This window comes from Bos taurus, chromosome 20 (genome assembly GCF_002263795.3).
Source record: "Bos taurus isolate L1 Dominette 01449 registration number 42190680 breed Hereford chromosome 20, ARS-UCD2.0, whole genome shotgun sequence".
NCBI classification, from domain to species: Eukaryota; Metazoa; Chordata; class Mammalia; order Artiodactyla; family Bovidae; genus Bos; species Bos taurus.
In genome coordinates this window covers 19,865,341-19,890,637 of record NC_037347.1, presented here as the reverse complement: position 1 = coordinate 19,890,637, position 25,297 = coordinate 19,865,341, and the positions used below count along the sequence as shown (strand labels likewise).

The following is a 25,297-nucleotide window of genomic DNA, read 5'->3' as shown; positions in this document are numbered from 1 at the left end:
CTTTCTAGGTGGCGCTAGTGATCAAGAACCCAGCTGCCAATGCAGGAGACTTAAGAGATGGGGGTTCAACCCCTGGGTCGGGAAGATCCCCTGGATGGGGGCATGGCGACCCACTCTAGAATTCTTGCCTGGAGAATCCCATGGACAGAAGAGCCTGATGGGCTACAGTCCCTAGGGTGGCAAAGACTCAGACCTAACTGAAGGGACAGCACGCACGTATGCACACAGGGAACATTAAATGACTCAATATACATAAGTCAATATGCATCCTCTCTCTAATTGTCAATACATACATACATATATATCTGTTTATGTATGTGTGTCTACAATTCAACTAGGTGTTAGTTTAGCCCAGAGACTTGTATTTGGTTTGGAATAAAGCATGTAAATGTTATTTGTATTGTAGAGTGATCTGTATTGTATTGTATTGATTGTATTATAGAATGCTGTATTGCAGAGTGATCCAAATGACAGTGAAATCTCACAGTAAAAGATATTGTAAAAGCTGCATGATTAGATGCCCCACGGTCACATGGAAAACAACAGATCTCACATATTCTGCCTGAACTCTCACTGCGTGCCAATACATGCATTCATCATCATATTCAAGACAATCCTGAAACTTAGGCTTTATTACACTAATTATATAGAGAAGGAATATGAGGCTCAGAGAAGGCTGGAAAACAAACAGATCCACTTGGACTCCAAGCTTAGTTTCCTTCGTTGAACTCATGTAATTCTGACTCTGCGACATGGTGGAGCACGTGATGCTCCATGCATATTACCACGGCAGAAGGATGAGCTGGATCTTGAAAAAAAATGGTAGAATTTGGGCAGGTCAAGAGGAGAGAAGGATACTTCAGGAGAGGGGATGGTGAGCCGAGACAAGGGGATGGAAATACAGAAGGCATATCTAAGAGACAGCTACAAACCAATTTGTTTAGAGATAAACTATATGACTGAGAAGCCAAAGGTAAGATCAGAACAGTAGGCTGGGTCTAATTTTAGAGACTGAATGACAGACACAGGAGAGTTGTTGGATACCTCATGTGCTAAGTCACTTCAGTGGTGTCCAACTTGATAGCTCATACAACAAAAGAGAATTTATCAAGGAACCACTGTGCTGCATCGTAGAGATATCAAAACATAAAAGAAATAAACAAACAAAAAACTCAAGAAACAGATATGGCAACAAAATAGCCTCAGTCTTTCTGGGGCTTCAGGTCCATAGTACATGGAATAATGCTCTGGGGCTGTGGCAGAATTCTGATTGACTGTAATGCAGAAAGGACGTCAGCATTTGGGTTCCCAATCATGAGCAAGAATTGTCAAGACAGGCTTCACTGGGGAGTGATGGGCAATGAAGAAAGGATCTGAAGAGTGGAATTGCATGATAAAAATAGTAGTTAATATTTAAATTTTATAATTGATAGCTGATTACTGGAAATTTGAAACCTGAGTTAAGTGATTCTACATTTTCAATTGCAAATTTTATGAAATCTAAATTTAGATTGAGATGCCATAGAGACAGCATCACCAACTCGATGGACATGAGTTTGAGCAAGTTCTGGGAGTTGGTGATGGACAGGGAAGCCTGGTGTGCTGCAGTCCATGGGGTGGCAAAGAGTCAGACATGACTGAGCAACTGAACTGAAGTGAACTGAAATTTAGATCAAGCATGATTGACAGAAAGTTAGCATCTAAGTTAATATGTATATAAAATACAGACAGGACTTCAAAGGACTAGAATGAGGATAGAATTTTCAATATTTCATTAATAATTACATATTGCTTACAATGTTAATCATTGATTATACGTTGATTATATTTTGAAGTTAATTTTATCTGTTTAAACATATTTTTTTAAGTGATAGTAGAATATTTTAAATTACAAATGTGGCTTCCATGGTATTTCTATTGGCCAGCACAGGTCTAAATACCGAGAAATAAACAAATGAGAGGTCAACAGCATTATGAGACAAATGACCCAGTTAAGGGAACACGGGTTACTTATTATTCCATCCTGGATCATTATTTTTGACAACATTTATAGAGAATATAAAAATTGTCTTCAGTCGATGAGATGACATGCCCTGGATGTGACTGCATTGTTAATCTACCCTCCTTTATATTGGCCAACTCTTCCACAACATCCAGGGAAAGCAACAACTCCAACTGCGTTTTCTTGGTATGTCTTGTATTTATCTTTCAGAGGAGAATTATTTTGCTCATAGCTGTTTTCCATCTTTTGTCTCAAGCTCTCTCTTCATGTCAATCTCAATCTAGAACTGATTTATCAAAGAGCCCCAGAGGAGAGCCCAACAAGAACTGCTCAGAGCTGTTCTAAGAAAATAATAACTAGAAAACCAGGAGTTATTCTACATCAAGGCGTAGCCTTATAAGCCTGGATTTTTTATGGGGGATTAGGCAATGGCACCCCACTCCAGTACTCTTGCCTGGAAAATCCCATGGATGGAGGAGGCTGGTAGGTTGCAGTCCATGGGGTCACTAAGAGTCGGGCACGACTGAGCAACTTCACTTTCACTTTTCACTTTCATGCACTGGAGAAGGAAATGGCAACCCACTCCAGTGTTCTTGCCTGGAGAATCCCAGGGACAGGGGAGCCTGGTGGGTTGCCGTCTATGGGGTCGCACAGAGTCAGACACGACTGAAACGACTTAGCAGCAGCAGCAGCATAGTTTGATAGTGAAACTTTGGTGTGTTTGAGAACTATAGATAATAATCCAGACATCTGCTCTTCTAAGAGCTATATGTGTAATAGATAGAAGATAGACGATTTTAACTAAATGGAAAAAAAAAGTGGGAGAACTGAGGACTATGAATTGTTGGGTATGACAAAAATTCAGGCAACATCATTTATCAAGAAAAGAAATGCAAAATTCTACCGATTTTCAGGGTTCCGTGTATCTAAAGCAATATGTCTCCCAAATTGGAATTACCCAGATGTTTTACACTGGTCAGAGTAAACATCTGATTTATCCCAGAATGGGTCAGGTCAGAAGTAGGAAGTTCACATCTCCTTGCAAGCCAAGAAGACTACTGTTTTGTTTTGTTTTTCCCATTCTCTAAGCCAGGTGCCGGACATACTTAGAATCTACCCACAGAAACTTCAGATCAGTGGATTTATAGCCAAACACCACTATAAAGAACTCTAATAAAATTATATTTCCACATTTACCTGATATCTGTATGAATATTTCAACCTCCAAGATATATTTTAATTTTTGAGACTATCATATATGAAGTCTCAGTGCCACAGATAAACTGATCTACCCCACTCCATTCTAATTTCTAATTATTAAAGTATTGTTTATTGTTTACTATGCATTGTTTATAACAATTCTACATGAAGAGATCATAAGCAAGAACTTTTTCATCGCTCTTTACTTACGAGTTATATATGACATATATCATATTAAAAGTATATATGAAATAACAAAGTGCCATAATTTACAGGTTATAGCAACGAGGCACTCATAAAGCATATAAAAGTAACTTCTCTGGCCAAGAGAATAGAAGGTTTTGTGAAACAAATAAACAAATCCATTAGAGAGGACATTAAGTGCATTTGAAACAACCTCAATAATACACCCAAGCTCCTGGGAAAAGAATGTATTGAACTACTGATAAAATTGTTTTCAGAACTACTAAAAGGCAGTAAGACAAATACCCATATCTGGCCAAACAAGAGAAAAGCGTGCCTATTGAATTTCCAGTAAGAAATGTTTGGTTACAAGAAAGGGGCTATTTTAACATTGTTTTTTACCAGCAGCGCAAGAGAAGAGATGGAACACAATCTCATAGCTAACTCTTACTGTGTGGCTATGAACACCCTTTTCTCCACCGACTGGGTCATGGCACATTATTTTTTGTTGGTTGCTTCTCTGTTGTTCCCTATAAATCCAGAATTATGTACCTCTATTCAGAGTCAACACATCCCTAATCATTAGGCCAATTTTGGTTGATTTCTGACAACTGCAACATTTCAACATTCTCATTAATATTTATTTCTGAGATACTAATAATAGTAGAACAGATCAGTACTGGATCATCTTATCAATATTTGCTTTGTGAAAGCATTTGTTGGTTACAAAAAGGTTCAGGATCCAATATGACAATTTGATTTGAAATCCATCATCGGTTTAAAAATACCATTTTGCAAAGCCTGGCAATTTATGTATCTTACAACTTAGCCAAATCTAGTGACCTCAGCAATAAAATATTTAGTAACAAAGTCTGATGTATTTTGGATGTTTCTGTAAATTATTTATCCTCTATACAGCTACATTTAGAGGTCTGCACAGTATATTGCAGGATGAAAATAAAGTTCTGAATTGGAAACAAATACACAAAAGGTAATTGACTCTGACTTTGCTAAACTTAAGGTTAACTCACACATGTAGATGCTTCCCCAAGGACCTCTGCTTGATCCTCTTTGGTCTTAATATTCCCAACCCTGACATTTTCTTTCTTTTTTTTTTTTTTTAACTCTTTGTTCGATATTTGTTTGCTCTTCTCCATTCACTTTTCCTGACAAATTCTCAAAACCAGTTTGTTCATCAATAAGTTATTTTTACTCTCAAACCTGATGTTCCACTTCTTAGTCTCTGTTTCTGTTAACTACAATTCTTTTGCCAGAAATTCAGGAATACTGGTGGTGTCTAGGTATCATCAAGGAAACAGCATCTTCTTTTTCTTTCTTATAAAATTTTTCAAGTCTTGCTGATCCTTCTTCCATGTTTCCCTCCTATCGATTTTATTACTACATGTACCATTCCATGTTAGACCCTAAATATACACTCTCTTTAAAAGAGACAAATTTACTTTTCCTTGTAAATTTTTATATGTTGTAGAAAATATAAAATACACAAAAAGTATAACATAAATGAATGCTCCATCATTTTGTACAGGGTATTATTACTACTTCTAGAGTAGATTATTGCTATCACTACTCCCACTGGTCTCCTTACTTATCATCTGCTGCTCCAAACTATGCCTTTATAGGTGCAATTTGATTCTCTCTTAAGCAAAGCTAAGGTCATAGAATTCCCCTGTTCAAAAATCTTCAATAGCTTATTTTAGAAAAAAAAAATTCCTTAGCTAGGTTTTCATGAGCCTAAAAATACAGTCTCACTCTCTTCAATTTTATTTCCCATGATTGCCTCTCAAGTTCATTAAGTTTTGGCCACACTTATTTTTTTTTCCATAAGTGTTTACTTACTTTTCTATAATCCATACCTTGGCCAGATTCTCAGCGCCACAAAACTAAGTGCGAACTTCAAGACTAAATGTCATTTTTCCCACTTATGGCATCCCCAGTTAGAAGTACATTCTTCCTTCTCAGAGCTGATAAAGTGTTTTGCGTCTACTTTTCCTCTGCATACAGAGTATAAAATGTAGAGAGAGACGACTAGTTTCAGGCACCAACGCTAGTATTGAAGTAGCCCTGTGGCCGTGAACAAGGCCCTTGAAGCCTCAGGTTTCTTATCAGTTGATGTAAGAACCAAAGGTGACGATATACGGAAACCTACTGTGTAAACTACAAAGTGCTATATAATAGGAGTTCATTCTTTCCGAGCGGTTCCCTTAGGCACTGCCTTTCAGTAGAATGGCTCATCCTCTTTCATGACTCAATTTGTAAAAGCTTCTCTGAACAAGTGCTTGTGTTTGGCCCTATGTGCCCCTAGAGGATCATTCAAGTCTCTATGTGGTTATAATTCAATTTTTTAATTTGAATTTTTGTCTGAGCAATTAGGCTGTGGATCTTCCTGTAGGCTGGAAATTTGTCTTACCCAGTTTTGCAATCCTTAGCTGAGAGCTTTGAACTCAAATCCTGTTCAGTAAATGTTTGTTGAATGAGTGAATACATGAGTGAATGAATAAATAAATAAATGAATTTACAGATACTTGGATCTTGTCAATCGGTTATTTATATTTAGTACTCATGTTCTCTCTTCAGACTATCAGCCACACAGGCACAGGCTCTTTGTGTGAACATCTTGTATTCTACAGTTCCATATGTATGATATTGAATGAATACTTACAGAAAGTTAAACAGAAAAATGTAGCTCAGCTGGAGCATGAACTACAATGTTCTTGCATATAGAACTTTCTTATATGAAAGCTTTTCTTCCTGCTGTACGTACAATCTTAGTATATGTTTAACTCAGCAAATAAGGCTCATTATATTTACTATCGACTTCCCTGAGGCTCAGACGGTAAAGCATCTGCTTACGATGGAGGAGAGCCGGGTTCAATTCCTGGGTGGGGAAGATGCCCTGGAGAAGGAAATGGCAACCCACTCAAGTACTCTCGCCCGGAAAATCCCATGGACAGAGGAGCCTGGTGGGCTACAGTCCATGGGGTCGCAAAGAGTCGGACACGACTGAGCGACTTCCCTTTTCCCTTCATATTTACTATCAACACTGGAGTTCCTTCTCAAATCTAATACAAGAATGTCTATAAACATAGATACATCTTTTGATGATAACAGTAATTCAGTGAAGTCGGATATTACTTAGTCTACATTCAAATATCAGCCTCTGGGGCAAAAACTAGTCTAGTCAATATTGCTACGGAGAATCCTTTAAATTACCCAAATGGAAGTCAAGATGTTCATGCCACGACAGGTCCAAGGGGACTGAGATAGGCAGAGAGCATCTCTCCCATCTCACACGTACTAGTGAGCACGGGTCCATTCAAGGAGGCAGCAGGTAGAGAAAGCAGAATGCCCATGTGAATTGCTATTTCTCCCCCCTTCATCTCTCCTGTTTGACTTAGTCTGTATATTTGAATTTGTATCATTAAGTGCTCGGACAGTACACTTCTTTTGAATTGCTCTTATACAATATCTCCTTTGTCACACTGAAGGCCATGTTTTTCAATACCCTGTAAAGATGAAAAGATCTTTATAAACATCATCAGGTCCTGAGTAACTTACAGTCAATCATCCCTGCAGTACTTTATCTCCAAGTCTGACATGGAGTGCCTAGACTGGTACAGTAAAAATTGCTAGGGATGTGACAATTAATTTTCCTTTTCCAACTCGGTTTTGAGGTGATTTTGAACACAGACTGAAGTCAGAGACAAGGCAACACTAGAGCTAGAATGTTCTGTCTCCACAGAGTTTATCATACAGGATTTCTGACATGTACCAGCCTGAGGATTCAAATGATTTTTCCTCCAGAGGTTAGAAACCTTTACTGACAAAAAGAAATGTCAGAGAGAAGCAAAATCTCTTACAAGTCAAAGCGTCCAAGAATTCCTTTGCAAGCAGAGTGTGAGTTGTACCAACAAATAACAGAAAGTGAACATGTGATTGTGTTACTCTCGGTGTCATGGGTGATGGTTTCCTAAAGTAGGAGAGAGAGAGGCAGCGGGAGAGAGGGAGAAAACAGAAAATAAACTAAACTCATAGAAAACTCAAAGGAAATAGACTAAACTCAAAGAGAACAGCAAGCTGCTCGTATTCTTGATGTTCTTGTTATTACACGAGGAATTACCATGGTAACACCAGTACCATGTTGCATCAGACACCAATATATGCTGTTCAGAAATAACAGCACAGACAAGAGCACGTGTTTTCCATCAAGGCGGCATGGGCCAGAAGGGCCATTGCAAATTTAGAAAAACTGTATCATAAGGGTACGTTGAATAATTTCGACTACTCAACAGACTTTGAGACTTCTGTAGCTGTAGGCACATATATTTTACTAACTTTTGCCTGGGTTAAAAATTAATAACTAAATGACACTAATCTCTCATGTATTGTGATACATTGAAAGCTACCTGTTTTGTGAGATGATTTACTGTGAATTATCATGCAATCGTCAGCTCAGATTTCAAGAAATCTTAGAGGAATTTTAAATGTTTCTTTCATGCAAATTAAGCAAATTCATCATTTTGTGACTCAGCCATTGCTCAGGAAGAAACATCACAAAGGTAGAATTTTGCATTTTTATACTTGGGGTCATCAGAAAACTTCGGAACTGAATATCAGCCACCCAAAGGGTTTTGGTGTAATTTACAAGTTTTGCAAAAAAGGAAGTACTGTGCTACTATAGCAATGAAAGCAATCCAACACTCACTCACATAAAGTCATTCTGGGTGGATTATACAGAAACCAGCGATGTGCAGATCATATAAGAGGTCCTAATAACAGACTACATTAATGGGCAGTGTTAGCAAAGGCAGAATGGAAGTGTCTGATATAAGAATTCATTAGCAGGTAAAAGAGAACCTGGTGATGAAGGAGTGAGTTGAAATAAAGGGAGATGAATACAGTGACTCTCATGTTTCTAGTTTGGATAACTGGGGAGAAATCCATTAGAAGCCTATATGCAGGTCAGGAAGCAACAGTTAGAACTGGACACGGAACAACAGGCTGGTTCCAAATAGGAAAAGGAGTACGTCAAGGCTGTATATTGTCACCCTGCTTATTTAACTTCTATGCAGAGTACATCATGAGAAACACTGGGCTGGAAGAAGCACAAGCTGGAATCAAGATTGCCGGGAGAAGTATCAATAACCTCAGATATGCAGAGGACACCACCCTTATGGAAGAAAGTGAAAAGGAACTAAAAAGCCTCTTAATGAAAGTGAAAGAGGAGAGTGAAAACGTTGGCTTAAAGCTCAACGTTCAGAAAACTAAGATTATGGCATCTGGTCCCATCACTTCATGGGAAATAGATGAGGAAACAGTGGAAATAGTGTCAGACTTTATTTTTTTTGGCTCCAACATAACTGCAGATGGTGATTGCATCCATGAAATTAAAAGACACTTACTCCTTGGAAGTAAAGTTATGACCGACCCAGATAGCACATTAAAATTTTAGCAGAGATATTACTTTGCCAACAAAGGTCCGCCTAGTCAAGGCTATGGTTTTTCCAGTGGTCGTGTATGGATGTGAGAGTTGGACTGTGAAGAAAGCTGAGCACTGAAGAATTGATGCTTTTGAACTGTGGTGTTGGAAAAGACTCTTGAGAGTCTCTTGAACTGCAAGGAGATCCAACCAGTCCATTCTAAAGGAGACCAGTCCTGGGTGTTCATTGGAAGGACTGATGTTGAGGCTGAAACTCCAAAACTCTGGCCACCTCATGCGAAGAGCTGACTCACTGGAAAAGACCCTGATGCTGGGAGGGACTGGGGGCAGGAGGAGAAGGGGATGACAGAGGATGAGATGGTTGGATGGCATCACCGACTCGATGCACATGAGTTTGGGTAAACTCGGGAGTTGGTGATGGACAGGGAGGCCTGGCGTGCTGTGATTCATGGGGTCGCAAAGAGTCAGACACGACTGAGCGACTGAACTGAACTGAACTGAATCCATTAGACCTCCTAATCAAAGAATAGAAGAAGAGGAATAGATCTTAAAAGTAAGACAATGAGTTTCATCTTGGCCATGAGAACACCGTTTTAATTTAAGGCAGTGATGATGATACAGGTAAAAAGGAAGAGCAATCAGGGCTTAAGACACAAGTCCAGAAGTTGCTAGAATGAATTTAATATGTTTCTGCAAGAGGTACATGATTATTTATTGTGTCTGATGACTTTCTTATTCCCAGTGAGAATAATATATCACATAAGAATTGACTAAGCACCTATTATGTTACAAGCCTTGTACAAAGCACTGTACACACTCTGGTTTAAAACACAGTCTTATGCCCTGTTCCCACGATCCCATAAATGACTATGGAAGGAAGCTCTTAGGTCAACAAAATATATAAATATTGAATTGCAACTGTGAGAACTGCTAAAAAGAAGATGAAGGTGCAATAAGAGTATATAAATAGGTACTTAACACAGTCTGAGCCTTTAGGGAATGTTCCCCTGGGGATGATGAGGCCTGAAGGATAATAACAACATGAGCTACTGAAAACCACATGAATGAAGCCCTGACCATCTTTTGAAATTTAGAACACATTCCATCTTGTCTGGGAAGCTGATTAGCTTTCCCTTGGACATTTGTAACTTCCTTCTCAACAAACATCTCTCTAGGGTATCACCACTGGCAAAACTATCTTCTTTGCTGGGAGTCACCCTCCTCATGAGGCTGTAGAAACCATGGCATTACGGATCAAGTTTAAAGTCATCAACTTTAGTTTAAAGGCTGTCAGTGGATTGACTGCCCGCCCCTCCTGCCATTATTTTTTGTCTCTGCTTCTTTCAGACCTTCTACATCAATATACAATCTCCTTGAGAGCAGTGCTATATTAAGTGCTATGCTAAGCTGGGGATGCTTGTCAGAATTCACTATTTCATTCACACAGTTAACAAAGTAAAATAAAGGTGATAATAAAAGTTTTCCCTTCATGGCATGAATTTATCTATGTAATAATCTTATTTAACGCAAGAGAAAAATCGGTGGGAAAGAAAAACAAGCCAACACAACAAAAGAGGAAAAACAAATGGAAAGGAGTTCCAAAAGATGGGCAATTTTATGTCTCTAATTGGATGTAGAAATGCACTAACATGAAGCTCACTGAGGCTGTGCAGAATCTCCTGTGCATCAGAACAGCCAACACTCTAAGTATTCTAAATAGCCTCATGTCGCTCCATTTAGCAAAGCAGAGGCCGTATGGCTAGGTGATGGGGGAATGCTAAACTGATGCAGAGGAACAAAGGTTAATATTTATGACGTTTTTATTAATCACTAGTAGTTGGCAATAGATTGGAAAACAGACTTTCTTTTCTAACTTCAGTTGGAAAATACTACCTGCTTATTTCAATATTTAAAAATTCTCAATAATAAATAAGACACAAAGGATATGTTTAAAATTGCATTTTCAATGAAAGAATTACATTAAACAGTCATTTAATGTTTCTCTGAAATGAAATTAAGAATTTATTTTGCTCTTTCCCTCTCATGACCAATCTCCCTTACTTTAGTTTTGCCATTCTCTGCCCTCCCTTTTTAGAGCTCAGACACCTTATCCTTTCAGTTTAACATTCATAGCAAAGCCTCACTTAGTTCTCCACAGAACATGTTACTCATCTTCAGGCCTCATCATCCCCAGGGAAACATTTTCCAAATGCTCAGACTATGTTAGGTACCTATTTATACACTTTTATTGGGCCCTTGTCTCCTTTTGAGCGGTTCTCACAATTGTAATCATATATTTATATATTTTGTAATTGTAATGAAATGGTTCCTGCCAGGATTTTATTCTGATTGCTTCAATCAGGATAGGGCTCCAGTCTTTTCCATTCCAGTTTATGTTGCAAGTTATTGCCAAATTATTCTTCCTGAAACAGCTGTTTCCATCATGCCACTATAAAACGGCAGGAAAGACAGCATACATATAAATAATTGAAGTTTATATGATAATGCTGTAACAGATACATAAAAAAAGAGACAACAGCTAGCTAAAGGAGAAACTTAATTTTGTAAATAGGGAATTAGGAAAGGATTAACGAGAAAGATCTGCAGGAGGAGTTGGGGTTCATCACAAAGAGGAGGAAGAGGAGACCTACAGGCCAAGAACAGGTATAGTTAGTAGCTCTTTACATCTAAAATGCAGAGTATACATGGATGATTGGAGGGATTTATCCCCAAGGATACAGGATATGGAGGAGGTAGACCATGGACATTTAGAAGTGAGATGTTTTATACGCAGTGAAAAGCTATTGGTGTAAGCAGGGAAGCATCACGAAATTTTAAAGAATGACAGTCAGGAAGAGGATGATAGAAAGATAAAAAGATCAATTATGAGCCTATGAGTCTTTCAGGCAAAAGAAAATGAGGGCCTAACAAGGATAGTGTGTTGGGAAGCGCAACAAAAGGAAGAAGAAAGAATGTACCTGATAACAGATAGTGATGGAGAGTGTGGGCTGAGGCAGAGAAAGCATTTAGGATGAATTTTTGGCAAGTGCCATGGATCACAGAGGATGGGGAGGGACCCTGGGTAATCTCAATTATAAATATGTTGAGTTTGATTTCTCTGGAGATCCCTTAGCTAGTAGACATTTGTATATACTGCTTTGGATTTGAGGAGAGCAGGAAGAGCTGAAAATACACATTCTAGTCCAAACATTATTGCCAATAATTTTTCCCAGATGAAAGTAGGGTTAGACTAAATCCTGATGATAATTAGAAGATTTATTTATTGAAAAGAAGTACCTTTTATCTGAGAAAGTACTACATTTTCCCCCAAATTTTCCCCTTATGAAATTTGTTCTCTCCTGCTAGGATGAGCTGGTTACGATGAAAATCTACTTTTGGCTCACACGTTCACAAAACATGTACCCATGTACATAGGCACAGGGACAGGTGACCAGAGTCTTCATTCTACCAGGTCACTGGGATGGTCACTCAATATTTGTTATCTTTTGTGCAATTTTACCCAGTATTTTTTAATTCACCTTGAAAAGCATATCAATGTTTAGTACCTAGCCTGAAGCTACAAGAATGCATTAGATCATTTATTCAGCTTTCTGTAATGAAATCTTCATGGTAGCTCTACTGAAATAATAATAGGCCCTGACAATCCAATAAAGCTGTCTGAATCACTGAAGATTTTAGATCATTTAAAAAGTGTGGCAATGGTTATTTTTAACCAGGCTAAGAGAGTATCATCTAGTGGTTACCATGAGAAAGATGAAGGTATTTTCATGAATACATAAAAAATATCAATTATCTGGATATAGACAAAGACCTTCAAAGAGCTTCAAAGTATTCCCCAATCCAATTGGTTTATACAAGTTTCTCAATCTCAGCTTTATTGGGATTTAGGGATTTTTAGTTGAATAATTCTTCTTTTTTTCAGTTGAAGTACAGTTGATTTACAATGTTGTGTTAGTTTCAGACGTTCAGCAAAGTGGTTCAGTTATTCATACATAATTTTTTTTTCAGATTTTTTCCTTATAGGTTATTACAAAATATTGAGTATAGTTCCTTGCGCTATACAGTAGTTCCTTGTTGATTATTTTATATACAGTAGTATGTACAGTTCAGTTCAGTTCAGTCGCTCAGTCATGTTCGACTCTTTGCGACCCCATGGATCGTAGCACGCCAGGCCTCCCTGTCCATCACCAACTCCCAGAGTTCACTCAGACTCACGTCCATTGAGTCGGTGATGCCATCCAGCCATCTCATTCTCTGTCGTCCCCTTCTCCTCCTGCCCTCAACCCCTCCCAGCATCAGGGTCTTTTCCAATGAGTCAACCCTTTGCATGAGGTGGCCAAAGTAGTGGAGTTTCAGCCTCAGCATCAATCCTTCCAATGAACACCCAGGACTGATCTCCTTTAGGATGGACTGGTTGGATCTCCTTGCAGTCCAAGGGACTCTCAAGAGTCTTCTCCAGCACCACAGTTCAAAAGCATCAATTCTTCAGCGCTCAGCCTCCTTCACAGTCCAACTCTCACATCCATACACGACCACTGGAAAAACCATAGCCTTGACTAGACGGACCTTTGTTGGCAATGTAATATCTCTGCTTTTTAACGTACAAGTTGATCCCAAATTCCTGATTTATCCCTCCTCCCCAATCCCCTTTGGTAACCATAGATTTGTTTTCTATGCCTGTGAGTCTATTTACGTTTTTTAAGTAAGTTCATTTGTATCATTTTCTTAAGAATAATTCTTCACTGTGTATAAGGTAGTGTTTTTCTACCTGGAGACTCAGCTTCAATCTTTGGGTCTAGAAGATTCCCTGGAGGAGAAAGCGGCAACCCACTCCTGTATTCTTGTCTGAGAAATCCCATGGACAGAGGAGCCTGGTGGGCTACAGTATGCAGGATTGAAAGAGTCAGACATGAATGAGCGAGTGAGCCCGCAAAACTTAAAATCAAAAATGTCCCTATACGTTGCCAAAAGTTCCAGTTGAAAACTACTGGCTACGTTGATAATAAATTTAATAACCACTTTTTCAAAAAGGGTTATTGAAAAGCAAATGCTGATCCGGGCTCTGTTTGAATGATGATAGATTCCTAGTGAAATAGGTTATATTTGATGAAGATCGACTGTACACAATGTGCAACTGTTTTCCTTTGGTACAGAAAGTGAGACGTATTCACTTATACTTCAAATATATCACTCGTGCACGTTCAGACTCATTGATTGAACTTTTTTTTTTTAATAAACAAGAGGCCACTAATTACTGAGGAATCCTAGTCCAATTCCTGTCTCCTTCCACAGTCATTATCGCAAAGCATTTATATGAATACAATTTGCTATGTGCTAAACAGCATCACCCCGAAATTCATGTGGAGATGCCTAACCCCCTGTACTTCAGGATGTGACTGTATCTGGAGACAGAGTCTTTAAAGAGGTGATGAGAGAGGCTGTTCAAATGGATACCTTATCCAATCTGCCTAGTGGTCTTTTCGTAAGAGGACATTTGGACCCACAGACTGACCAGGGTGCAGGCACAGAGCAAAGGGCGTGTGATGACTCGGTGAGAAGACAGCCATCTGCACCCCAAGCAGAGAGGGGCCAGGAGAAAGTCAACCCGGCACCACTCTGACTGTGGACTTGCAGCCTCCAAACTGAGAAAACAAATCTCTGCGGTTTAAGCCATTCAGCCTTTGTTATGGCAGCCCTAGCAAACTAATACTAACAGTTTATTTCTTATACTACTACTAATGAACTAAAAGTAATGTTAATTTGAGTAAATGGAAGTTGGATGATTGATTAAAATCTAAGCATGCAACTGTAATCTTTTCTCAAGGATAAAAGAGGCTGATTAATGCAGACTCAGACTCCTAGTATTCATTCCTATATCCTTTTTTCTGAGCCCACAGACTACCGGGAAGAAGGCGCATACAGAATGGAGAGAATGAGAAGAAGGTGGGGAGCAGGAGGGGCCCCAGAGCAGCGCAGGGCAGAGGCCCGCCAGCCAGATACAGGGGGCAGAGCTGCTGAGACGCGTGAGCACCCACAGGTGCTGGGTTGTGAGAAGTGTTGCCCAGGAGCACAGGTGTTTTCTGTACCTGAGGGTGCTGTTGAGTCCTGACACGCCTCTTTCACTGCTCCCAATATTTGTTGCTAATTTTGCAAAAAAAAAAAAAAAAAAAAAAAACATTTTCTGAGTTTAATACTTCTGGAGGACAAACAGAACTAGGGCTTACATTTCACAATTTCTGTAACTGATTGTATCCACTTTTGTGCTTCTATCACCTTTCTGACAGGTTCAATATCACTTTCCTCTAGGAAACCTCCCTCTCTCCCCTTCCCAGTGACTTCTCATTTTTACTATATGGAAGGTCTTGACAAAGACTCCATATGATGGTATTCAGGGAAGGGATACATACACCTATGCCAAGATAGGTAACACACACTTTGTCATCATTTATTTCCTAAATAATTTATTGTCCGATCTGTGCCTGGCTCTATGCTGGGCACGACGGATGTGGCAGTGAGCAAGAAGCAATCCATACAGTCAAAAACCCTGCAGCCTGACTTGGTGAGGATGGAGTGGAAAAGCCAGATTAAATCTGATTACTTATTCTCTATGTATTAGGGACATCAAAGTATTATAAAATTTAAAGAAAGCTATTTTTTTGTAAGAGTAAAAATAGAGTCCTTGAGTTTGTGGAGGCTACAAAATATTAGAGGAAATTTTTTTAAAAACATGAATATAGAAAATTATTAGAATCACAGGTGATAAGACTGTCATTCTCTTCAACACTGAGATTAATTAAGATTTAGGAGTGTTAGCTTCTTTGTTAATCTCTTCACTGCTGCTCCTGAAATAAGAATTCAGAACTATCCAGTGACCATGTGGTCACACTTACAATGCTGCTCATTCTCAATTTGGAAATTATCTCCGTGTGTTCCAAGGCAACATGCTGTTCTTTCAACAAGTCATTGTTTTATAAGGATACACTTGAACTCAAACTGAGGTATATTTTGATACGATTAGATTTCCTACTTTATTCTCTCCATTTAATGAAAAGTCATATTTCTTTTTACCACCTCAATATCACATTCATTGACTAAGTTAGAACACCAACATACAGCTCCTCCTCTTTAGTTGTTTTCCGGGATTCCTCCCTTCTTCCTTCCCTGGCTTTTGGTAATTATCAAAACAGTATCCTTTCTGCCAAAGAGCACAAATGTAACTACATGAAAGGAAACTTACAAACATGTCTTAAACAAATCTTAGATGAGTCCCAGCAAGTATTCTGAAACCTAACCATTTAATTTGGGGTTGATTTTAGTGCATCTACAATAATAATCTACCACTGTCCCCGATGTACTGACTTCTCAGCAGATTAAAAAGACGTTCAGATAAAGGTTTTAAAATGTACAACTTGAAAATGTGAGTTACACAATAGAAAGACACCACGACTTGGATCTTCCTTCACCCATTTATCCATCCCCTCCAACCATGGTCTTCATTACAAGTTTGTTGCCAGAGTTATACTTCTATGGGATAGAAGCTCTACATTTAATGACTTAATGACTACATATCTTAAGCAAAAGGCCATTTATTTGATTTACTTGCTGTATATAATAAGCAATGTACTATACTGAAGAACAAGTTAGACCTGACATTTTTACAAATTTGAGGTCTACACTGCAAAATACTGGTTATTGTCAAACACCTTGCAAGGATATTTGCTTGCAAAATACATTGTAATACTCAGTGTAAAAAGTGACGGAAGATAAGTCTGAACTTGTCTGGGTACAATGCAACATGCCCAGTCCACACTACATACATATACTTATCAGCTTATATAAACACACAATTCTGCTGACTTACACAGGAGTTGATTACTTTTAGGTGGAAAAAAGGTAAGGTAATGTGAATAGGAACACAGCATTGACGTGTTTGAAGACCTTACTGATGTAAATTTAAAATAAAAAAGGAAGGAATTGAACCCTCTTTAACTGGTTTCAAGCCAATGCCATAACCACTATGTCTCTCTTAATAAATGCGGTATTAGTAAAAAATTATCTAACTTTGTCAAACTATAGGCAACAATTCTATCAGCCTGTATTGCATATCCATTTCAAGTAGGCTTTCAAGACTCAACATCCCCTATTAGGGAAGAAGGTTACATTTTCATGACTATACATTAATAATTTGGCATCTGTGTGCCTTTGTGGTGTGGGTGTCACACCCCTAATTACAGAAGGGAGTTGGGCGACTGATTAAAACTGAGCTGTATAGTGAGTCTCAGGACACATTTTCCTAATGTTCTCTGACACAGTTGCTAGTTACTGCCAGCATGTTTTAAATTCAAATGGTCCTACAGGTTGACAGGAAGAGCCTTGGTACTTGGGGAAGAGAAGTGAATATTTCCCCTCTCGAAATTTTTTTAAAAGTTCATTCCCATTCCTTTTTTTTTACAGTTGAAAAGCTAACCCCAAGGCATTTCTGAGAGTTTGGAAACTTTTAGAAAAAAATCACTTAAATATCCGAATGTTCCTCTATGTTTTCAAATAAGGTCATGTCTGGCAAAATGTATCCTTTATGTGTGAGTTTATGCATGCATCATAAGAAAAGGAAAAATAGAAGTGTAGGCTGATAATGATAGTCTTTCAGTAAGTTATGTTGCTTTTTGAATTTTGGATTCTGATTTCAAGATTTCATAAAATTATGGAGAATTGGCATTTTCACAGAGAATAGAGTCTCATTGTAAAATGCTCCCAAAGTTCATTCTGAAAAAACTGAATATAACGACTATATAAAACCCAAATTGAGGGATTAGTTTTAGACCCATTTGTCAAACATACCAACCCTATTTTTACACTGCAGTAAAAAGGCTAGAAGATAAGGGTTTTCTTACTGCACTCCCTCTTTTCTTGTAATGAAAACACTCAGTTCAACTTTGCAACTCTTAATTATACAACGTGAGCTGGCCTGGGTAGTGAGTGAGAGAGAGAGAGAGTGTGTGTATGTGTGTGTGTGTTTGTGTGGTGTGGGTCTTTGTGGAGATTGTGAGTTAGCACAATTTTGGAACCTTGATCTAGAAATGACATCTTCAGAGGAAAAATAGCTAAGCCTATTCTGGCCTCCACAGTGACCACATGTAAATCAATGCTTTTTATAGAATTTGAACCTATTTATCACACTTAGGCATTAAGGAATGTTATCTGTAGATTGTGAGATACTGGGAATCTGGTAATAAGAGATTTTAATAAATATATCCATTATTCAGGAAAATCCTCTGTGAAATATTCACCATAGATGATTCTGAAGGTAGTACAAGCACTAGTAATCTCTTAAATTCCTAAAATCTACAGACCCTGAAACCATATCAGCTTTTGCTAATAGCTAAGCTAAGAATATTTTTCAGCTCACTTTCCTCTTTGGTTAATTTTTTTCTAGCTATCCAGTATGCTGAATTTTACAACTAACCTCTCACCCTGACCCTCCGAGCTCAGCAGACCTCCAAAGCAGTTACTAAAGGGCAACAAAACACGTTTTCACAAACAGCTAGAAGAAAGGAAAGCAGTTACCGTCTCCTCTGTGGCTTAATGTCAATGGGCTTGTTGGTTGCATAAGGTGATCCATGAACATACGCAGGGCTTCGGAATCTAGCCATCTTCCCCAGGGTTAGGTACTCACAGCTGGTTGGCAAACTCATTTTATCCAAAAGGCAGGAAGTGAAAACAAGTCTTAGGAGTCAGCCCAGCATTCCTGGGAAATGCTGGAAAGAACGTGTCAGAGAGTGGATTTCAGACATATGCTGCTCTCTGGTCGCTGGGTGCTGTTTTGCTTTAAAAGTAATCCCGTGTTTCTCAGAGGCTACACGCATTCGCTTGTTTTCTTTTCATGGATACAGGAAGCTTGTTGCTTATTTCTAACCAGAATCAGTGCTCTGGCCAATTATTGGCTGAGTAGATGAGGTAAAAATTCTGTAGTGCCACAGAAACCTATTTCTACTCAGAGGAGATCTCTGAGTAGGCAGCAAGGTTTAATCCATTATTGTCTGATGTCTAAAAGAACATCAACCTAATGTACAGTGGTTGGGAAATCAGAGTAACACAACACACCGAACATGCATCTGAGAGGGAGGAAATAATCAATTATTTGGTATGTTTTCAAAGGGGGGAAACTGTTTGCTAAACTTATTACAGATCCTTAGAAAATGAGATGGGCACATGGAAATGATTACACTGGTTTTCCAATTTGCTGGTCAAAAAATTGTGGGTTCTGCCTCATAAATTATGGTTCACAATAGAACTGAACTCAGCCTCAGGAACATAAAAAAATGGTCAGCGTTGGACTTTGAAAGTGATTTTTTTTTTCTTATTAGAAATATTCTCTCAGAAGGAACCTAGCTGATTGCTGGATGAAAAGCTATCGAAAAACTGATGGGAAATTCTTTACTATTTGAAAGTCATTTTTTCCCCATAACAATGAAAGACAAACTGGAGAAATTGGAAATCGTTCTAAAATTCTCCCTAGAGCTACAAATCTCAGAAAAAAGTTAGAGCTTTCACGAGCCCGCAGTTTTCAATAGTCCTCACCTCATTTCCTAGTATTCTAGCAATACAACCACTGTGGTCCTCATGTGCAGTCTCAAGACAGGAGTTCAGAGTACTATGCAGGGTAATTTTTATGTTTGAAAAACATTTCTTATCCAGGATTTGAATAAACACAACCTATTTATTTAAGAGACCTGGGACCCAGGCAAACACAAAGTCTGCTGAGAGAAAGCTGTATTTTATTTTGTAGTGGCCAAATTCAGACAATGTTTGGGTTTAAACCACATTATTTAAATTCAGATTTTTTTTAAGTTCGAAAGGGAAGATAATTTTCCATTGGTGGCTCAGATGGTAAAGCATCTGCCTGCAATGTGGGAGACCCGGGTTCAATCCCTGCATCGGGAAGATCCCCTGGAGAAGGAAATGGCAACCCACTCCAGTACTCTTGCCTGGAAAATTCCACGGATGGAGGAGCCTGGTAGGCCACAGTCCATGGGGTCGCAAAGAGTCAGACACCACTAAGCAACTTCACTTCACTACTGCCTATCTAATGATTCTCCTTTTTGTACTTTTTTATTACAAAATAATACTTGGTCATTTTAACATGTGAAATGACACAGAGGTATATAAATAAAACCCTTATTTCTTTTTCCTATGAGTTAATATTACTAATTTTCTGTGTGCCAATTCTGTCACTTCATTTACAGACATATACATACACAAATAATACACATAATACACTGACCAATCCACAGGGCTTCCCCATCCTGTTTCTGTACAGTGGGATTATACTTTATATAATCTTCTACAAATATTTTTGTGCTTAAAAGAATTCATGGATTTTTTTTTCAGGCAATACATAGAAATCTAGTATGTTCTTTTTAACAATTATATAAGGCTCCACAGAATGAATACATTATTATTTATTCAACCAATTGTCTAGTGGTAGACATAATTTTGGGCTTCTATAACCAGTAAACACATTTGTCAATATATTCTTAATGGTTGGAGCTTTTATTTCTGAAAGTGGGTTCCTAGATCCCAAATTCTGTGCAGTTTTCCCTTTAATAAGTAGCCTATGGCAGCACACACTCCTAAAAGTCATGTCAGAAAAGGTCTATTTCCCACAGCCTTGAAAACACTCTGACATTCAAGTCTGTTCCTTTATAGCAGAAAAATAAGGGAGCCAGCACTCCAAACTGTCCAGTGATTGCATATGGTTCCTTGCAAAGATGAAACTGTCATTAGGGTTCCTATGAAGGAAAGGGCAGCCTACTTGAACTGAGATATACCAGGGAGAAGACTTGAACTTCACCAACATGAGAGAGCACACCAAAGTAGAGGAGAGGCAGCCAAGAATTTTTGCTTAATTTTTATAGTCAATGGGAGATAAAATACCAACAGAGTTCCTGCCATGTCTCCAGTCCAGTCCTTGGTATATCTTCCTTACTAATATTTCATAATTGGGAAATATCATATAATTTTACAACATGGCAGTAGTACCTAATGATTACCAACTAACTGTGATGTACAACTTTGATGTATAACTGTGAGTAATTTATAGTTTTCAAATTTAAAGGGCCCTTTGGACCTGCTATCCCATCTTAGGGTCCTAAGAACACATGTACAATATTTTTATCTGTAAACTGATATAAGGGTCTTTGTCCAATACTAGAGAATAAGAACTGCATCATATAAGAATTTCCTAAAAGGGGTAGGAAAAAAAAAAAACTTAAGAGTATGACATAAACCTCTATGGGAGAAAATATATATTCATTACTAGATAACATTCCTTGATTTTCCTCACGGGGGCATTTTTGCTTGTACCTGGGCAATGATTTACCACAAGCTGACGGCATTTCCAGGGGATTACCTGTACTCAAATTGAGATGAGAAGGGATTACATTTAAAATCTAACCTGCCAAGAATTTAGAATCCCTGAGAATGATGGCCAATTAGCAGTGGTGGCCTTGAGGCAAAGTTAAACCTTCCTATCTTACACAATTCCCTTTCTCTGAGGCTGGGCAGAAGCAGTGGGTGACTCTACCTTAGGGAAAATGCTAACACAAGGGAGAACTTAATGTTCAAGTTAACAGGTTCACAGCAAGATAGGGCTCAGATCTCACTAAGGAATGATGACTAGAAAGGCAGGAAAATCCAGCACAAATCTCACTCGTCAACCCCATGATTCTAAAACAAGGGCAGAAATCACATTAGGTATCAAGAACACCGATTTTTTGGTATATTAGGGGTCCAATGCTGGTCATGTCCTTAACAACAATTAAAAGCAATGGCTAGTGAGTAACAGTTTGAGGCCACAGGACTTCCCTAATAAAAATTCCAATATTTATCAAAGAAGATTCTTTCAACCGAAAGCTCTACTCTGGCATCATGGGTTTGGCAAATTGGAAAGCTGAAGGAATTCTTTCAGGATACCAGGAAATCATCTGTTCATGACCTTATCAAAGCCCAATCAGCGGAACCATTTTTCCTTACTTGTGGTTTGGGAGGACTTCCTCCTACCCACTGTGTTCTCTGTCACACCCAGACCAGCAAGCAACACCGCTGGTGTTCATATCCACCTTCAGCTGTTGAAGCTTTTCTCACCTTCTGACCTACGCGTTTCCCAGCAAATGGATCCAATCCAGTGGCATCAAACCGTCATGACGTGCTAATAAATTCTCACATCTCCTTCCAGAGTCCGTACCTTTCTGCCATTACATTCACCTGCTCACAAGAAAATTCCATTTGGAAATCTCACAACTGCTTCATTCCAGCATTTAATTCACATCAATTCTCTTTCCCTATCTCCCCAAACATTTTTCTTCCTGTGTTCTCTAGCCCTCTTGCCATACAGCCACCCACCTGACAGTCATTTCTAACCAGGCCACAAATCCTAAAGACATGAATAAATTGAATAATATATTACATTAAATAGCATATTATTACACTATAATAATGTTCTATTTCTATAACAATATTAGATTAGCAATGATAGTAATAATAGCAGATGATTTCTATGCACTAGACACTATAATTAGCTCTTTTAATCTTCATAAAATAATTGAGTTCAGCACTGTCATTATGTCCCTTTTATAGATGAGAAAAGCAAGGCACAGAGAGATTGAGGTACATCCCCAGGTCAGAGTCTTAAGAGTGAAATCAGAGTTAGGAACCAGTTCATCTGGCTCCAAAAAACAGACTATCTTATTCCTCCCGGCAGATTTTATTTACCTGAAATTAATTAATTAATTTTTTTTTCATATTTTGCCTAGAGTTAATATCTCCAGTCTTTTTCTTCTTAGTTCCATTCTTCACTTGAATATCATGTGGATCATTTTTAAATGGGAATCTGAACATGTGACTATTTTGCTTATTATCATTCAGTGACTCTCCATTTCTTTAGTGATAAAGCTCTACATTTAAGATCCAAAGCTCAGCACAGAGATCCCCTCTGACCTTGCTCTGATGTCCACCCCTCTATCTGTCATGGATAACTCTGGTAGTATCCTGGGAAGTCCAGCTCTTTCACACCACTGGACCTTCAAGACGAAAAGTCCTCTGATCAGCGTTCTTTTCTCTCCCTTCTGCAGCTGGCTGACTCCTTTTAAGTGTCATCTCTTCCAAAACACGTTCTCCATTCCTCAGTTTTATTGAGATGCCTCTCATATGTTTTTCCCACCCACGTATGATTCTAACTCACTGTTTCACAGCTCTTCATGCATTTATAACTCTCCCAGTGGCACTAGCGTTTCTGGAGGGCAGGCATTCTGCCTTATTTCACTTGCAACTCTAGCACCTAAACCACACTTGCTTGTTAAATAAAGCAGCTGGAATTATAAAGGCGCTGGATGTCCCAAAGACTCAACTCTCTCCTGAATCCTTCATTCTCGGCTACTCTTCCAGAATAATAATTATTAACTACTGAAATACATTTGAAGTAGTCAAACTATTCACTGCATTCTACCAAACACAAACATTTCACAAAGAACAACCCCTGTACTGTGAACACGAAGTCTCTTCTCAGGGAATGAGGAATGTCCAAGGGTTTTAGCTGGGGATGTCAGAGATGTGTCTGTCTGGGCAGACCATTTCAGTTCAAGAATTAAATTATCAAAGTAGTTGTTCAACCACCTGATTAATCACAGGTTACGCCTTTATTTAATCATGTTCTATGCTTTGAGAACACAACTGGCATATTTCAAATTCATCAATTAATCATTCTTCTATAATCATCTAAGATAACAATCTATTATCCTCTATGATAATCTTCTTCTGAAACTCCACATAGTACACTTCACACAGTCTTGGACAAAATGGTTTCAAATTGAAGGAAACACTGCAAGTCCATATGGAGACTTACCATGAAGGACATCACAGTGTTTCCCAAATTAATAAAGGGATGTAAATTTCCTTAGTGTCCAAATGCTTGGGAAAAAATGGAATATCCATTCAATACAAATATTTATGAATTCAATAAAATGACTACGTTGAAATACAGACAACACTAAGATATACTAACTGGCGTCTTAAACACATAAACATTGACAAACACATGAATCCCACAGCCACATGCGCTTGGGAAATTCTCCATTACATGGATGTTTTTGGAGGAGCAGGGGTAATCAGGTTTTATTATGCTAATGTTTGTTCCAACTTGTGAATAAGAAATGGATAGACAATGTGGCACCCTCCGTGGGAACCTATGTGACACTGTGGGAATTAGGCTTCTGAAATAACATCTAATGACATGGAGATGAATTCATAAAATATTAACAGTCAAAAACTAGGTTATAAAACAGTATAGCAGTATGATATTGTTTTCAACAAACAAAAAAATATACTCATATATTGAAAACAAGAGAATAAAAATAATACACATCAGAATATATATATATATATATATATATATATATATATGCACACACAGACAGGAAGAAACAGATGGTTTTAATTTTCTGCTTTTCTCCTACCTATATTATCTAAACATTCTAGAATGTCTCGTGTTACTATTTTAATAAGACAAGTGAAATTTTATTAAAATTCCAAACTCTGGATTCCATCAACTAAAAAGAAAATTTATTGATTGAGATGAATTAGCAAATTACATTAGCAGAAAATAATAGAAACATTGAATTTTTTTTTTTTTTTGCACTTGGTGTTTATAGCATCTTTGGCATGTATTCAGATACAGCTGTTAAGACTAGCAAAAAATTGCTCAGACTTGAGTAGTGAACAAAAAGAAAATAGTTCCTACAGCTAAAGGAGACCCTAAAATCTGGGTATCTTTTGGGACCGAAGCTGAGATTCACAGATCAAAGAACTGTTTTAAAAAAATTATGCAATCAGGGGGCCTTACTTATTAGGGAATATATTTCAATAAAAATGAATCTGCAAGCTTGAGCAGTGTTAGAATTTTGAAAATACACTAAAATGAAGGGGGCTAATAGTATTATTATAGATGCAAATAAAAGGGGTAGTGGTCATGCTTAGGTTGGAAAAAAATGAAATAATTTATAATAACAAAAGCACTGTGTATTTCAAATCTAGACAACTTGTTTCAATGAGTCACATGAAAACAAATCCTTAAAGAATGATTTACAAAATAAAATGCAGTGAAAAAAGAAAGAGTCAGCTATTTCCTTAAGGAGCTGCATTTCTGGACTTCCCTGGGGGTCCAGAGGTTAAGAGTCCAACCGCCAATGCAGCGGGTGTGGGTTCAATCCCTGGCTGGGGAGCTGAGGTCCCACACGTCTCACGGCCAGAAAACCAAAACATAACATAGAAGCAATACCGTAACATATTCAATAAAGACTTATAAAATGATCCACATCGAACAAATCTTAGGAAACAATAAAAAAGCTACAACTCCCCCTGACCTGACTGATATTCACAAA

General features: G+C 38.1%; 1 protein-coding gene across 10 annotated transcripts in view; it reads right to left on the bottom strand.

Moving 5' to 3' along the window:
• PDE4D (phosphodiesterase 4D) overlaps positions 1-25,297 on the bottom strand; it is a 1,605,399-nt gene that overhangs the window by 427,132 nt on the left and 1,152,970 nt on the right. The gene's annotated exons all lie outside the window — the stretch shown is intronic.